At 38.9% G+C, this 18,315-nt stretch overlaps 1 pseudogene; it reads left to right on the plus strand.

Moving 5' to 3' along the window:
- The first annotated feature begins 2,206 nt into the window (after positions 1-2,206).
- LOC113252622 (proteasome subunit beta type-2-like) lies at positions 2,207-2,784 on the plus strand (annotated as a pseudogene).
- The last annotated feature ends 15,531 nt before the right edge of the window (positions 2,785-18,315 follow it).

The raw sequence follows: 18,315 nt of genomic DNA on the forward strand, positions 1-18,315 counted from the left end.
GTTTCTATGAGCCTTTTTTCTATCTTTTGTTTTCTCCCTCTAACACTTTCCCTGATTTCTAGAATGTTCACTAGGTCCCCTTTCAAAGCTCCCCAACACTGCCTGCGTTCCTAGGTTCCAACTGGCACGTCACACCTGATGCCATAATGTGGCAGCACAGACTCACGCAGCCTGCAGGCCTCCCTGCAATCTACAGATTTAGAATAGATCAGCAAATGGTGTTTGGTAAGCACCTAGTCCCTGCATATTTTTAATAATTTCCACACTCCAAGACCAGAATGCATATTTTCAGCCAATTAATTCGGATGGTGTAAACACATAGCAGTGCTTAGGTAATTTGAACTTAATACTAGATCAGTTAATGAAGAGATTAGAAAATCTCTGCATTTAAGCAGCAAAAGCTTCCTGCAAAATCACAGGAGGTAATCTTAATCATCTCCAGGCTTGTTGTGGACTCCAACACAATACGGTCTCGCAAAATGCTATGTTCCTTTGGATATCTGTGGCTAAAACATTTCTTAAATTTCTTGTCTATAAATACATACTTTATCTTTCTCTACTGCTAAACCCTGCTGACAATCACTTGCCCACGCATGACTTTATCAATTTAAAAGATTTTTTTTAGTCTTTTTCTTTCATAAGGAAATTATATTGGAAATAAATAATACAGTATTATTGCTTTTGCCCACCTATGAAATTGAAATAATTTCTCATCCAGAGCTAGCTCTCTGGGATCCTATACTTCTTATCTTTGTGGCCTATGACAAATTGTTTGACGCAGTCACCTCATTTGTCAAGAAGAGCTCATAACGTCTACCTGCTAGGATTGTTGTCAAGATCAGAGACAATGAATTTGAAGCACTAAGCCCAGAGCCTCCTATTTAAGGGGCACTCAATAAAAGGGAGCAACAGTGGTAATGATGACAATTGATAATGGGAATGGTGATTATAAAGAGATTGTGGAAATGAAGAAGATGAAGGGAATGGGGAAGAACGTATTATTTTTTTATTACTCTTCTAACAAATTGCGACAAGGTTGGTGGCCAGAAGTTTGTGGGCTTGGTTGGTTTCTTTGCTTCATGCCTCACATGTTAGCAGGGCTGTGTTCTTTCTAGAGGCTTGCAGGAGAATCTGTTTCCTTGCCTTTACAAACTTCTAGAGACCACCTGCATACCTTAGCTCGTGGCTTTCTCCCTTCATCTGCAAAGCCGGCAATGGTACCCTTCTGGGGTTTCAAATGTCTCGTTTCTCCTTTTCTATCTCATCTCTCAGACTTACTCTTCTGCCCTTCTTTTACATTTTTAAAGGCCCGTGTGATGGATAACATTGGGTCCACCCAATAAGCTCTGTATCTTAAGGTTTATAACTTTAATTCCATCTGCAAAGATGCTTTGGCCTTATAAGGTAACAATTGCAGATTCTAAGGATTTGAGTATGGACATCTTCAGGTGGCATTGTTCTGCCTACATAGGGGGAAAGTAAAATGTTGACCATAATCGGAATAATAAATTCAGATACTAGCTTCTAAAGAATATAGCCTTTGTCAGTGTTTATAGGGAAATAAAAGCTTACATGATAAAGTCAGCTTGGTATAGTGGGAAGAGCACCGAACTTGGTTCCATTTCTACAATCTCATGCCAGTCATTAAACAGTTTTAGATTTCTGGTTACTCATTTATCAAATGAGAAAGTCAGTTTAATGATATAAACATTGTTTTCAGTTATAAAATTCTATCATTTAGTTAGAATACATTTAACAGCCAAGCAAGACTCTCCTGAATCTTGCCATGGAACACATGGCGCTGTCTCATCAAAACTAAAGAGGGTTGTAGGATTGCACCTTGTGGCCCATGGCTCATGTAGAGAATTATCATAAGGATGAAGCCCAGGTTTGTTTTTTAAGGGATTAGAATCCCACTGAAAGACAAGCATGTGTTGTCAGTTTCTTAGCTTCTAATTCTCCTGCTGCGGTCCATCCTCCCTTTGAAAGAGCAGGCAAGCCATGCTACACAGCTAGGCGGGAGCAGACAAGAGCCATGATACACACAAATCTACTTCTAGGTACAGGAATGCATTAACACCTGAAAAAGATAAACGCAAATCCCCTCAGGCAATTCTTGAGCATCAAAGTGTCCCTTGTCATGTCTCACTCGTGAGGCTGAGAAGCCGGCGAGTCCCACGCTCAGTCTTCTTGGCCTCCCGCCACTATGGAGCACCTCATCCCGGGCCCCGACTAAGTCCTTCTCGCCTCCAACCAGGTGGTCGCTAGCAGTGCTGTCCAGATGAAGGACGATATGACAAGATGTTTAAGAGGAATGGAGAAATCTTTCTCCTCTGTGTTGGAGAGCCTGGAGACACAGTACAGTTTGCAGAATATATTCAGCAAAATGAGCCCTTTTATAAAGGGCAAAATCATTATGAATGGTCTCCCACAGCAGCAGCTAATTTCCCACGCCGACACGTGACTATCTTCGGAGTCGGACGCCATATCATGTTAACCTCCTCCTGGCCGGCTACGATGAGCACGAGGGCCCAGCTCTCTACTACATGGACTACCTGGCAGTATTGGCCAAGGCCCCTTTTGCAGCCAGCCCATGGCTATGGTGCCTTTTTGACTCTCAGTATTCTGGATCGGTACTACACACCCACTATCTCTTGCGAGAGAGCAGTGGAACTTTTTAGGAAATATCCGGAGGAGCTCAAGAAATGCTTCATCTTCAATCTACGAATCTTCAGTGTTTGAATCATTGACAAAAATGGCAGACCAGGACATTTCCTTCCCTAACAGGACTCTTAACCTCATGCTCTCCCTCCCACTTGCCAGGGAACTTTTTTTTTTTTTGATGGGCTCCTTCATCTTTTTCTATTCTTTTGATGTTCATTCTTGATAGATGGTTAATTCACAATGAAGCTGAATCTGAGGGGCGCCTGGGTGGCGCAGTCGTTAAGCGTCTGCCTTCGGTTCAGGGCGTGATCCCGGCGTTCTGGGATCGAGCCCCACATCAGGCTCCTCTGCTAGGAGCCTGCTTCTTCCTCTCCCACTCCCCCTGCTTGTGTTCCCTCTCTCGAAGGCTGTCTCTGTTAAATAAATAAATAAATAAATAAATAAATAAATAAATCTAAAAAAAAAAAAAAGAATCCCAGAGTCAAGTAAAATCCCAAAGACAAGTAAAAATAAATAAGTGATGTAAGAGGTAGCTGCGATCATAATAACTTCTACACAATCAGAGATGGTTCATGAAGAGAGCCAAGGAAACAGAGACTGTGAGGGAAGCTTCAAAAAAGTACTCATATATAAGCCGGTTTTTATTTTGCCAGGTAGACAGAATAGGAAAGAGTATTTCACGCAAAATGAACAATATGCACACAAAGCAGAGAAAGAACCCGTATGTGTTTAAAAATTCCTTCTTTGTGAAATACCAGTGTACATTCATTTATTTCTTTACCTTTTTTTTTTTTTTTTTTTGACATTCACAAGAAGTTATGTTCCAGTATAGGCAAATTGCTAGAATTTCATGTTTCTTCTACTGGTTATAATTCCAAAAAGAGAGAACCAAAGTTTGAAAAATGATAAATTATGTGGTAGAGGAGTAGAGATTTTACATGAAAACTTAGGATATATAAAAGAAAATAAGAAAAAGTCTTGCACTTAAGTCCAACGGCTTATATGGGGTTAGGAGGTAGCTGTTTAAGCAAGCTGATAGAGGCAAAGCCCAGGGAGATTAGAAGTGGTGCAAGGAATGAAAAATGGGAAATGGAGAGATATATGAGCACTCCAGAATCACAAAATCTGAAAACCATTGAACATTTATATATAGGACTCGACACAGAAAAAAAATATGTTTTAATATGTGTATTGTCAACTAATGAATCATCGAGCCTTACATCGAAAACCGGGGATGTACTGTATGGTGACTAACATAATATAATAAAAAATCATTATTAAAAAAAAATAATAATAATATGTGTATTGTTTGCAAAAGAAAAATTTATAAGCATCTCATTAAAGGTATTAAAGAAAGATTTTTTTTTTAAACAGTTGCATACGTTTTTATTTTTTTTTTAAAGATTTCATTTATTTATTCAACAGAGATAGAGACAGCCAGTGAGAGAGGGAACACAAGCAGGGGGAGTGGGAGAGGAAGAAGCAGGCTCATAACGGAGGAGCCTGATGTGGGACTCGATCCCAGAACGCCAGGATCACGCCCTGAGCCGAAGGCAGGCGCTTAACCGCTGTGCCACCCAGGCGCCCCTAAAGAAAGATTTTTTTAAATCTCTAATGAATAAAGGATGATAAGTAGAGCAATTCCCATCATTAATAATTTAAGTTTTATCATTAATACTACTTTTATTTAGTTTTTTGTCTCTATAGCAGTAAATGTTATTAGAAAGGAGAGCTTACATTCTATTTTTATTTATTTTATTTTATTTTATTTTTTGCGAAGGTGCTGCGAGCTTGTTCTTTGCTTAGGTGGATATAAAAATCTACCTCGGAGCAGATTTTCTTTGTTTCTTCCCCAACTCTTGAATGTTCCCTCTTGGTTATGACAATTTGAATAGTGTTTCCGGATCATTTATGGCTTAGTGGAGACCACCTCTTCCAACACCTTTAAATCTACAGGCTTGATAATGGGAAGGGGAATTAGACAAATCTTAATAACACTCAAACAACATTCTAGAAGAAAAAGATTAAGACCTGGAACACCTATTCTTTGATAGTTCCATATTACCCTGGACTTTCCACCACAGTGGTTCTCATGGTCTGATCTAAGGTTTGCTGGCAAGAAAGACAATCAAAAGCTCCATAGTGAAATTCACCATAAGGTTGGGTAAATACAGTTCATATATGTACCAAAGATTGGAGAAGAGCTAGTTTTGCCACAGCCTGTGACAAAGCCCTTCTAATACAACAGCCACACTTTGTGAGCGGTGATTATATATAAGTGTATATTTTTCAAAAAGCTGTGATGTTAGGAGCTTACGGATTGAGGCCCACTGCAGCCACGCAGGTGCCCAGACTGGTAAGGTCAGCCCCAGAGCAGGAATGCATCAAACCGTGTAAGACCAAATTTTCATCTGGCATACGTCAAGAGAATCAGACCAAATCAGAGATTTGGGTGTGGGTGGTTTTGTAGGATTTCCATGTATGGGGACAGTGAAGGAAGTGAGATCAGACAGAGAGGGGAAATGAAATGTGATAGAATCTCAACAAAGGCCTGGACCAAATCCACATGGCGCTCTGGAGCTGGAGCCCTTCAGTGTTGTCCCATAGAGCCAAAGAGATTGGACCTTCCCTGGATATGGGCTCCTTGCTGAGGAGGCAAGGAGCCCTGGGAGGAAGGCAAGGATTTGGTGTGAGCCCTCCAGTGAGGTGCCTGGGGCCATTCCCACAGGATGACTTGGGTGACAGCCATCAGCGTCCCATGCTCCCTGCAGCTGGCGAATGAAGTGTCAGTCGGGAAGAGCTGAGCTGGCCAGTGCCCTTACAACAGCCACTGCAAACAGCTACCAAGACCTGGGCCTCATGAGCAGATGGCCCAGTCCTCTCTTATCTGGAAAATGTCAGGAGATAAAATCAATAAATCGTATAATCAGGATAGATGCATTTTCTTATTTTATTACTAACAAATATGTGGGAGTTCGGAGAGATAAGAAGTAGTGTTCCATGAGATGACCCACTGGTTTGTTCTCTATAGTTCTAATAAGGCCTAAAAGTTAAAAGAACTTTTTGTAATTTTGTTTATTTATTTTAAAGCTTTTATTTATTTATTTGAGAGAGAAAATGAGAGCGCACTCAAGTGGAGGTAGGAGCAGAGGGAGAGGGACAAGCAGACTCCACGCTGAGCACAGAGTCCAGAACCCAACGCCAGGCTCTAACTCAAGACCCTGAGATCGTGACCTGAGCCAAAATCAAGAGTCTGATGCTCAAGCAACTGAACCACCCAGCGGCCCCAACTTTCTGTAATCTTAAATGATACCTCTTCAGTCATGAAACATTGACTGTAAACCATGATTTTTTCGTAAAATTCTATTTTCATGATTCTTTTCTCTGTTCACTGGCCCTGTGCCTCCTCTCCACTACCTTTCTTCTTTTTATTCCACTCAAGGCAGCTGAGCCTTGCCCCTTGTCTCAGTCCGATCATACATTTAGGGCTTGCAATCACATTTTACAAATCATCACTCATTTCCCATGTCACTCTTTACTCTGGTGCCTCCTTTTTGAAAAAGCTAAAGGTATGAGCCCAACACAACAATCATCTCAAGTGTCAGGTAGAGATTTACGCGAAGCCACATGGCACTGCCAAACAAAGACAAAGCAAGTAGACAGGTGGAAATGGTGCCAGTGAGTGGACGGGATGCCATATTGGGAGCTCTGATTGGAACGGGAAGCTGTGAAGCCGTGGTAAAGTCCTTCCTGAAGTCCCTGGTCGCTAGACCAAGTAATGTACCACAAAAATGACCGAGATGGTAGAAATTTTAGTAAATAGGGGCGCCTGGGTGGCACAGCGGTTAAGCATCTGCCTTCGGCTCAGGGCGTGATCCCGGCGTTGTGGGATTGAGCCCCACATCAGGCTCTTCCGCTATGAGCCTGCTTCTTCCTCTCCCACTCCCCCTGCTTGTGTTCCCTCTCTCGCTGGCTGTCTCTATCTGTGTTAAATAAATAAATAAAATCTTTAAAAAAAAAAAAAAAAGAAATTTTAGTAAATAAACATTGGAAAGTAAGGTTGGGTAAATAGGCATTATAAACTTTTATAAACTTACAACTACGTAGCTCCCTGCATTCTTCTACACTGGAAACCAAGGACCAAATGAAGATTCTGTTCTATTTCCTAGCATCTCAGCTCCTTATAAGTTGCCCTGCATCTCATAGAATGGTAATAGCTTCCTGCTTAACTATGAAAACAAATCCCCAATTCAAAACTGAGAACACACTCACTTCATATCCAACGTTTAAATACAGAGCATAATTTTATCCAAGCTTATTTTTATAAACACAAATATGCACAGAAAAGCATTTTGAACTAAATTAATTTATAATGTAAACTCTACAGTATATTTAGCACGCTTAATCAACTGAGCTGAATTCATTCTAGGAGGAAGAGATACAGTACCTAGCTTTGATAGGCAACATATGTCAGGATATTTTTTATGATAGTATTTTCATGAAGCCCAAGTATGAATTACTAATCTATTTGCCTTGGAGGGAAATGTATGAATAGCTGAGAATGTTATAAGAGTTGACAGGGCTCTGGTCTAAGCATACTTATCATATAAAGAACAAGATGGAAATAATTCTACAGTGGAAGATCTGCTTTGTGTTAGGTAGTTACACGAATTCCTTCTATGCTTTATATATCAGTCCTTAATTACCATGCTGGATTCCTGGCAACCAAACTTTTTTGTCTTTTTTATATTATCTAAAACAAGAGTTATATGGTGAACTTTTTCATTTTTAACGTACTACATAAGTGTAATTTAGCAAAGCTAATCTGACCAGTCCTATTTTTCCTACAATGTTCTTTTTATCGTGTCTTTCTTTCTACTAACCAAGAATCTTTTCAAGTTTAAAATCCATCTTTCTAAGAGTTAAACAATTAATACCATTTTAGTAACATACACACACACACTTCCTTAGGTATTTTTATCCAGAAATATTTTGTTTTCTAATTGGATCAATGTTCAGTAATATGAAATCTCCCTAGTAACCATGAAAAAAAAGAAACAGATTTAAGAACATTATATCAATTTAGACTAAGAAAGGATATTTATTTCACAGTGTGGTGCCCAACACATAACTTTATTTTGTTATAGGATGAGTATGGGTAAAATGTATAGTCTCTTTAGAGGGGAAAACTCACAACCTCTCTAAAATTATTTTTTTGGTTTCGGAATTACAGGAAATAACTACTTTAAAGAGAACAACCAATGAAATCAGAGTTGCCCTTAGACCCAGGCGAGAGGGGCAAGAGTGTTTCAGAAGTCTCTGAATATCACAAACCCCAGCACAAAATAAATTTATTAAAGGGCACATGCTCGTCTCTGTCACTCGCAAACCAATGCTCAGAGCAACCCCTAACCAGCGCTATTCAGATGTCTAACAAACAGCTCAAAGGTATAGTGGGAACCTGGTTTGTATCATGTGCCGATTCCCAAGGTATAAATACTCCCATTAATGGCAGGTTTCAGACTCCCAAAGTGATATCACTGACCACAGAATTGGGAAAGGTGCCATGAATGGATTTTCTCAAGCCCATATGAGCTGGTTCCAGCACACCACTGACTGCAACTCTGATGTGTTAGAGAGAGACCTTGATTTGGAGTATGGGCAAGATTTAAAAGGTAGAAACTTTCAGGTGTGAAAAAGCACAAATTAATTAGCTTGTCAAATCCTTCCTCTCTGATTGCTTGAATGCAATAGATTCTTGCATAAGAAAATTTCGTAATTTGAGCAAAAATGACAAATTCATTTCAAAATGTTCCAGTAAAAAAAAATTTTAATTAATGACTTTGCTAAAAGAAAAAATAAATATTATGCATTAAGTTCATAATAATTTATAAATTGTGTATGTTTTCATGTGACCACTCATCCAAATTTTACTAGCCCGTTATCAGAACATTTAAGCAAGCACAAGCATAAATCAGTCATCTTTGATATTTGCCAATTTTCAGTTATATTAATAATGTAACTTCACACATATATGTTATTTGTTATATTAAGTCCTGTTTGTCAAGATAGAAGGCTAGGATATGTTTTACTTAACAGGTTAATGTTTGATTTATAGCTTTAAATATTTGGACATTACTAATTAATTGACCGTTACTTAGGAAATTGCTTTTCAATGTTAGCACATTCAATATTATATTCGTTATGCAAAAGTTAATCGTTTTGGAAAAACATTTTTTTAAATTTGTCAAGTATTGTGGAAATATGGATGGAATATTGTTATGAACAATACATTCATATTGTGAATATGGAATATTTTTTGCAATTCAGGTTGGAATTTTTAAAGCAAGTTTTCTTTTTCCACACAATAATCAAGCATGGTGTTTCACTATAAATGCAGCCATTTAAGCATTTACATGCAGAACATTTTGATATCTGGAAATAGATTAAAGACTTTGAAGTCCATTAGCAATATTTTCATTTCCTTCAAAGATTTTCTGAAAGCCCAACACTTCTCTTCTGAAAATTTTTTTGCCCAAAGACTAGGGATTTCCTTAATTAAACCTAAGTCATTCATCTTTGTGCTACAAAACTTGAAATAAGTAACTAAACCTCCCTGAGTCTTAAATACCTTATCTGAATACAGAAAGTAAGGATAGGACATATGTATCATACCTACATTGTGATTTTTGGTGTTTTGTGAGACGACATGTTGCAGAACCCAGCACAAGCTAGACCTTCACTAAATGTGGCCTTCCCCTCTCTGGTTACTATTTAATTAGATTTCGATCCATGAAAGACAGAGACTATGCCTCATTCATTTTTGAATCTCTAACTCCAAGCTTAGGGCCTGATACATTTCCCAGTGTTGGACAATGTCAGCACCTTAAACGTAAATTTGTTATGTTGTATGTTTGGGTTGTGGAACCTGAGACATCAGCCTGCATGGAGGCAGAGTAAGTGTTTACCTAAGTGATGTGAAGTGATTTGAAGCAATCCAGTTATTTAAAAATCCCCCATTCCACAACATCTCACATTCTATCATTAGAATTTAATTACCTTGAGGGGCGCCAGGGTGGCTCAGTCCGTTAAGCATTCAATTCTTGATTTTGGCTCAGGTCGGGATCTCAGGGTTGCAAGATCAAGCACCCCCCCCCCCAAGTCAGCTCCCTGCTCAGCAGGGAGTCTGCTTCTCTCCCCCTGCCTCACTCCCCTCACCGCCCCCTCCCATGCATGCACTCTGCAGGCTTTATTCTCTCCCTCTCTTTAAAAAAAAAGAATTTAATTACTTTGAGATTTCCTTGTTCTGGTCTTCCTTGAATATACAAATAATCCGAAGCACTTAAAAAAATTCATTGTCTGTAGGGATATAGGGGTAGTACCCTGAGGCTGGTAGAGAACTAAAGCTGAGGTAAAAAAGAGATTTTTCTAACATTCTGCAAGAACTGGCTCTAGGTACTTAACAGCGTGATTGACTAGTTTATCATTCAGAACTTTCACGGATGGTAACAATGAAACAAAATAAAAGAGACATTACACTTTGGAAGTCTCAGTATTTACCAGCCTCTCAAACCAAAACTATTCTTTTGTGCCCTTTATTTTCGTAACCACGGTGCAACCACTATATACTGTTCCCTCCTTCCAGAGTGGTGACAAGAGTTCAAGGAAATAACTCTCCCTCCTCACTCATCACTCACTCTCATCCTGGATAGAAATACAAAATCAAACAGGAAGGCGAAAAATAAAAAATATAGAATATCTGCCAGGATCTGGACAATCGCAAAAGTGAAGCGGAATAAATGAAGTAAATGCAAAGTTTCTTTGTCTTGGTGAGGAAGAGGGGGGCGGAGTGGAGAGCAAGGAAGTGGTGGAGTGGGAGAGTTATGTCCATTAGACACATACGGTACAGAAAGGGAAAAGATGTTTAAGATCAGTTAATTTAAACTCAGAGTGTCCTAGCTTCTTTGTTTTTTAAGCTATTGTTGATGTTGTTTATCAAGCTATTTAAAGGAAAGTCATTAAAGAGAGTCTTTGGTTTACTCTGAACAACAAGCAGCAAACTTCTGGCAAGGAAGGAGCCTATTAATGTTGTCTGAAGGGTAAGTGTCTTGAAATGGGACCGTGCTGAGTCCTCTGAATGGAGCCACCCTCTGGTACGAAAGCATGGCGTCAGCCATCTAGCTTGTGACTGTTCCGTACACACAGCCCATTTATCAGTTTAGTGTCTGCCCAGGGAACTATCGTCTTTGTTTTGCTTCCCTGTTACAGCCTAATTTAAAGAAATTATTTCATGCCCCCAGGTACAGAAAACTTCTAAAAAATCTCTCTCTGGGGGTGACTAAGAACAGAAATGTAGAGCTCGGTGACATACTTAGTCTGGATTTTCTTGTTGACTCGTAAGAACGGAAAATCTAGAATGGCAGTTAGGAAATTTTCGGAGGTGGTGTTGAAATTACTTATCGTAAAATATTAGATAAAATTACAAGTTTTGAGTAGTGAGTTTAGGATTCTCAATGCATTTCCATACACACTGCCTCATTCAATCTTCACAACGACCCTGTGAGGTATCATGGAATGTTTTATTTTGCAAAGAAGACAGAGATTTGAAGAAATGATTTGTCTAAAGCTTCACGACTAACAGGATTCAACCCTAGCTTCCAAGTTCATCAGTCTATACTCATGATCCTTCATGTGCAAAACCCAAGTAATCTTGTAACTTGGGAGCTCTTGGAAACTTTGTTTTCTGGCTTTCTTTTCCATTTTAGTTATCTGTCTATTTATCTATCTACATATACAGAGAGAGAGAGAGAGCGAGCTCGCACAGGAGATGGGGAGGGGGAGGAGGCAGAGAGAGAATCTGAAGCAGGCTCCACGCCCAGCATGAGGCTCAATCTCATGACCCCGAGATTATGACCTGAACTGAAATCTAGAGTCTGAACACTTAACCACCTGAGCCACCCAGGCGCCCCTTTCTTTTCCATTTTAAAATTCACTTAAAAATCTCTATTCATTATTCCATTAGTCATTCATATTTTCACTTCCCCGTTTTCATACCTCATGATGTTTTCCATCTAAAATAGTTGTCACTATTATCAAAGAATTTTCTGTGGAAACTGTAAACTAGCTGACTGAGAAGGGGTGTGCAATTGTAAGTGCTCTTTTCACAGTTTAGTCTTTGATTTTTTTTCATTACTAAATCTATGGAATTAAACAACGAGCTCACTTTTGACCCTCTTCATCGCCTGAGCAGGGCAGGAAAGCAGTGGCCTTCTGCACAGCCCTCCTGTAGAGAGAACAGGGTGGCCACACTTGCTTGGGGCAGTCCTGGGTCCTTGTAATTAGCAATGGTGCCCTCCTCGCTCTCAAAACTCTCCTAATTTGAACAGTAAATTACTCTCTTAGGAGCAAGCAAAACAAACCACGTTCTGCATAGGCAGAAGATAAGAGAAGGCATTGTATCTCCTTTACAAAATCCCTCAAAGAATTTGCCTTTACAGCGTTCTACCAACCTCCTGGTAAGAAAGATACCACTCATTGATCGGAAGCCATAGAACCAATACGCTAGAATATGCTTGTCTTATTTTGATTAACTGTAACCATGAAGGGAGGGGGTGCCTCTATTACAGGATGGCATGTTTTCCAAAGGTCCTTTATATTTGACTTTGGAGTCCAGCAACAGTTATTCTCCCACTGTTTTTATTTGGTGAGAGTATCCAGATTCTATTCCACAAAAGTCCAGAGTCCAATCACATGTTCATAGCTGTTCTTTGAAAGCTGTTTCATTATTCAGCCTGGGAAACCGCATGTTAAACAAGTTTTTTACATCAATATTTATAAAAGTGTTTAATATTCTAATGCGTATTCTGCCTCTCTTGGGGGGAGAGAGAGAGTTTACATGGAATGTTCACCGATGGACTTGACCGCGGATGACAGTTGGGAAAACAATGGTGTAGGCTTAGATTTTGGACAGTATTAAAATGGTTTTAATCGTTTACAGTATTGGTTTTAATTAAAATGGTTTTAATATTACAGTAATTAATTAATATTTTAATTGATTTTAACTTCCCGATCGCACACCAGCTTAGTGATGAGGAATAACAACAAATTAGGTGGAGGAACAGTATTTTCAACCGAAGCAGGAAATCCACCGTATGAAATCTACATAGAAATTCTTAAGAAATCTTACCAGGAAGAGATGTCATCTGCAGTCACCATATGAAGAATTAATTGCTTAGCTTTGTATTTAAAAAGATGTTCCTCCCAAATTATTCTGACATTAACTCCTATACGTAGTACAGTAATTGGAGGGAAGTATTGAGAAGTGAAATCCCACTGCCTTCCTTTCAAATTCGCAAATGAAACCAGATTCAGAACCAATATAATTCATCTGTACATACGTGCACTTGAGTGTGTGCGTGTGTGTGTGTGTGTGTGACAACACTGCACTTACTTCAGTTTTGTAGCACTTAGCACACTTTTCTAATTGCTTGTTGCTATTTTGTTGTTTCCAACAAGTCTGGAATAGATTACAACTTTTTTAGCTTGGCATTCCCTCAAACCTACAACAGTGCGTTCCACCAAAGCGCATACATTAGGTGGCTATGCCAAGAATCTAATAAGCATTTTTAGGGCAAATAAGATCACTAATTCTTGTTTGTTTCTCTTTTTAAAATAGTACCCTCTACTGTGGAAGACCACACGAATCCCGAATGAGGGTACATCTCAGTTCTCCTTCTGGTTAGATTCTGTTTGTATTAATTTGGTAAAGGAAGCTTGTCTTTCACAAGTGTTTATCACATTGATACCTCATCTATCACGGTCTTTGCTGTCGTACATCTTATAATAAGGCATTTCGATGCAGTGCTGAATTTCCTGGGTGCCTAGGAAAACGGTGTCTTGTTTCCAAATTAAACTTTAGGGCTACGAAGCTAAGAGAACTTTGTTAACATGGATACTTCTTCAGTTTATGCTAAGTTTTATTTTTCCATGGAGTAATTCAATATATCTTATCCTAAGTGAATTAGAACTCTTCATATTTATATTTTGGATATATTTTCCCTATCCCATTCTTTTTTTGTCCAACATCTTAGTTCTATTTCCATCAGTTATTAAGTTTAACTAGTCAAATTTCAATCTCCTAATTACTACCACATATTATTTTTAGAATGAGGCTAGACATAAATAGATATATAAATAAACAGAAGAACAGGTAAATATCCTTAAATATTTTTCTTATTAAAACATTTTTCCAACCAATTATGCAACTGCCCGTGCTCCTTCTCCTAGATATATGATATCATCTTTTGAAATTTCCTCTAGAAATTTACAAAAGTATAATGACAAATATAAAAAGAAATCTAAATGCGAAACATTTGTGACCATCCCAAATATTTGATCAGGAAAAGAAAACTCTTCTGTCCAGTGTATGCTTAGTTTAGCTTGAAGAGGTTATTTCAAGCTTTGACTTTCAGGGTTTTGTAATTTTCCTAATTAAGTTCCTGCTTACTTAAGATAATAACAATAGCCATGAGAATAGCATTAGAGTTGTGGTGCTTTTTACGTGCCAATTGCATATGTGTATTCTTTCACTTAATTCTGCAAACAAGCTGATGAGATAGATGCTGTTACCATCTTTATTTTACGTATAAGGAAAACGAAGCCAGGAGAATTTAAGGAACTTTCCCAATGTCACCCGACTTGAAAGTTATGGGGCCAGGATTTGACTCTGTGACCCCAAGGCCCATATTCATAACCCTAACAAGTAATATTTTCATATAGATTCCAGTACCTATGGTTATATTTTTAAAACAACCTTTTAAAGAAGGATTTGTTGGGTTTAACTTTTACTATCTCAAAAAAAAAAAAAAGATTCTTGTCTCCTAAAAAAATAAATCAAACCATTTAATATCTATAAATTTGAGGGAAATACTTGTTTTAATCAGCAAGACCCTTTTATTAAACAGAGAAACTGAAGTCAATTTTTTTCTTTCCCAATAAAAAAGTAATTAAATTGAAAAATTATCCTTCCATAAAAGATGAAGAAAAAATAACTTGTAAAAACTGTATTAATACATTGTTAAACTGGCTGCTAACAAGATTTTTTTTTTCATTCGGCTGAGAAAAACTGTATTTTTCCATCAAACACTAATGCTAGGTAGGTTTGAATTTCTTTCCTTTGGTGAGAGAATTGAATTAATGTGTTAGAGCCCTAGGGTTTGGCAGTAGGTAGAGGCAATATCATGTTTACACACTAAGCCCTTCAATTTCATTTTGAAAAGGGGGCGGGGGAGTGGGAACCAAGGCACCAAGGCTCCCAGATCTAGAAAACTCCTGCAAATAGAGATAGCCCAGCAAAATCAAATCCATTCATATGAAAACAAAATCCTCTATAATCAAAAGATATTATTTTAAGTCCTCAAAGGTACTATTTTATCAAAGTGCCTCACACCTATATGACCTTCTGCTACAACCCACAGGGGACAGTCGCCTGTGTACAAAAAGCATGGTTTCCCTATTTATTTTTGCATTTGGAATATCGTGTCTGCCAATCTGTTGACTTACGTGTTTTAAACTTGGAAAGGAAATGCCAGAAGTAAAATTTGTCAGACCATAAAATTTAACAATGCTTTCATCAAATTCTGATAGGTCATCAGAATTTATTATGATTATGATTTATTATTTATTATGCAGTTACTTATACTGACGTGCTCATCAATGATTCTTTTGTGGTACTCGAATTTTGAAGTGTAGTGGCAAAGGTGCATGCATTTGACAGTTTTTTTTTTTTAAGATTTTATTTATTTATTCGACAGAGATAGAGACAGCCAGCGAGAGAGGGAACACAAGCAGGGGGAGTGGGAGAGGAAGAAGCAGGCTCATAGCGGAAGAGCCTGATGTGGGGCTCGATCCCATAACGCCGGGATCACGCCCTGAGCCGAAGGCAGGCGCTTAACCGCTGTGCCACCCAGGCACCCCAGCAATTGACAGTTTTAACAGACATTTGACTCTTGAAACTTTCCCACACTTTCTAACTGGGAACCTCAAATCTTTGCCCTCTAAAAGAACTTAAGAGTTCACTGTGTCCTCCTTTTGTACTTGGGAGGAAACTTCCTACTGATAGCCTGAGAGAGCTGTCCGAAGTCAACACTTAGGAAATTGCAGAATCAGGATGGACTCAAAATCCAATCTTCTTTCACTAGGCTGTCTTTCTCTGCCTCTTTTTCCGTTTCTGGCTTCTCTCCCTCTGTATATCACCTAACTGAGGCTGGTTTGAATATTCAGTTTCCCAATCTTTTCTTCAAAGATGATTAGATAGGTCTGGGTGTCTGTGTTCACTCCAAACCCATACTCTGCATGTCTTTTTGCACTCAAGTCACACTTGAACAGAGTGCTGTGTTCCAATATATAGAACCTAGCATGTGGAAAACACAGAATATTATTTTTATCCCCCCAAGTCAGCATTCCTTCCCACCACTTTTTACTGCTGATTTTACCAATAGTTCCATAGTCTCTTAAATTCATACATGGAGATCTTAAAAAGTGATGCTGTGTGGGGCACCTGGATGGCTCCGTGGGTTAAGAATCTGACTCTTGATTTTGGCTCAGGTCATGATCTCACAGTCCTGAGATCGAGCCCCACATCAGGCTCCATGCTCAGCATGGAGTCTGTTTGGAATTCTCTCTCTCCATCTCCCTCTGCCCCTTCCCCTTGCTCACACACTCTCTTTTGATAAATAAAAAAAATTTTTTTAAAGTGATGCTCTTTGAGGAATTACAGCATGAGTTAAGTTTGCAAAGAGTAGCAAGAGTTTAGTTTTCAAAAAGTTATGTTACAGATAATGGTGTTGCAATAAAATTGAAAAGTGTTTCCCACAAAAATGATTCCGTAATAAAGTCTTCCCAGGTGTTTTTCATAATGTCTCTCAGGTTCAACCAAAAGGTTGAATTTCTTTTTCCATTCTCAGTCATTAACCTTGACTTTTCAAGCTTTCATGCCTAGCTTATGACAAGTTAGCTATTCTAAATTTCCTTTGGACCAATATCTAACTGGTGAGATACTTATCCTTAAAATCTCTTTCATGTCATCACTTCTTCATTCAAGAACTTCCCTGGGCTACATTTTGCCCATCCTATAAACCTGAATTTTCAAGTTTCTAAGTTAACAACTGCTCCTTCCTTGTTTTTCCAATCCTTCTCTCATTTATCTCTAATGTGACCTCTCTCAGATAGAAATAATAAGAAAGGAAGGACTTCTAGGTGGGAGTTGGGTGAAATTAACAGAAGAGTGAAGACAAAGTATCAGACTAGAAAGAGCATATGGGGGCGCCTGGGTAACACAGTCGTTAAGCATCTGCCTTTGACTCAGGGCATGATCCCGGCGTTTCGGGATCGAGCCCCGCATCGGGCTCCTCCGCTGTGAGCCTGCTTCTTCCTCTCCCACTCCCCCTGCTTGTGTTCCCTCTCTTGCTGGCTGTCTCTCTGTCACGTAAATAAATAAAATCTTTAAAAAAAAAAAAAAGAAAAAGAAAGAGCATATGGTTTACAGCCAAACAAAGCTGGGTCTGAACATGTGTGTGTGTGTGTGTGTGTGCTTGCGTGCACACATGTGAAGTCTCTGTAAAATCAGGTTAATAATAACGTTAGCTGTACAAGGTTGCTCTAAGCATTGATATAAATGCTAGGCACATAATAGTCACTCAATAAAAACAACACCTTTTAGATTAACACAGGCATTGAAAACATTCACTTTATACCCGCCACTACATTACATACTTTAAATATAATAGCTCAATTAATCCCTAAAACAACCTTCTAAATTAGCATAGGAAATACTGCTTATTGTTCGCTCGTAGTCACTCTTCCCTCTTTCACTGAGTAAGAACATCCAAACCCCGAGTATTATCTAGGCACATGGATGTCCAGCTTCAAAAAACATTTCCCAGCCTCCCTTGCTGCCAGGTCTGACTATGTGACTAAATTTCAGCCAATGGGTCATAAGAGGAAGTAATGGGAACAACTTCCTGGTCATGTACTTCATAAAGGATGCTCTCTACTTTTTCTCCTACCACCTCCAGTGGGCTGGCTCATAACATAGTTATAGTTGATCAAATAAGGACAACACTCATGATGTTGGCTAAACAGCAAGAGAGCAGAAACCTGCCTCCGTGGGATGATTTTGTGATACCCAACCTGGGCTGCCTGCTACCTCTAGCCTGCTAAATGAGAAAGAAGGAAGCATCATCATCTTAAAGCCACTGTATTTTAGGGAGTCTCTGTTGCAGCACTTAGCCCATGACTCACTAATAAAAGTAGGTAATGTTATTTATCATTATTTTACAATAAGAAATCTGAAACCAATACAAAAAACTTTGGGAAAGAAACAGATAAAGCAGAGTAAATCTGGGTTTCAGAAAAGCAGTCCCGAATCTGTAAGAAAGGAGAATACTGGCTGGGACTTACCCAAGCAGGGCAGATGGAGTCCAGCCTGGCTGTCCAGATACTGAGAAGCTACGGCATGAAGTCAGCACATGGACAGCTCGGTGGGGAAGAATGTTAGAACCACCCCTGAGCTCAAGTTTCCCTCACTGCGTTGCCCACCGAGTGGAGCAACAAGCTTTTTGACATGTTCATATTTAGCTTCCAAGTTATTTT

Source organism: Ursus arctos, unplaced genomic scaffold (assembly GCF_023065955.2).
Source record: "Ursus arctos isolate Adak ecotype North America unplaced genomic scaffold, UrsArc2.0 scaffold_6, whole genome shotgun sequence".
In the NCBI taxonomy this organism is placed as follows: domain Eukaryota; kingdom Metazoa; phylum Chordata; class Mammalia; order Carnivora; family Ursidae; genus Ursus; species Ursus arctos.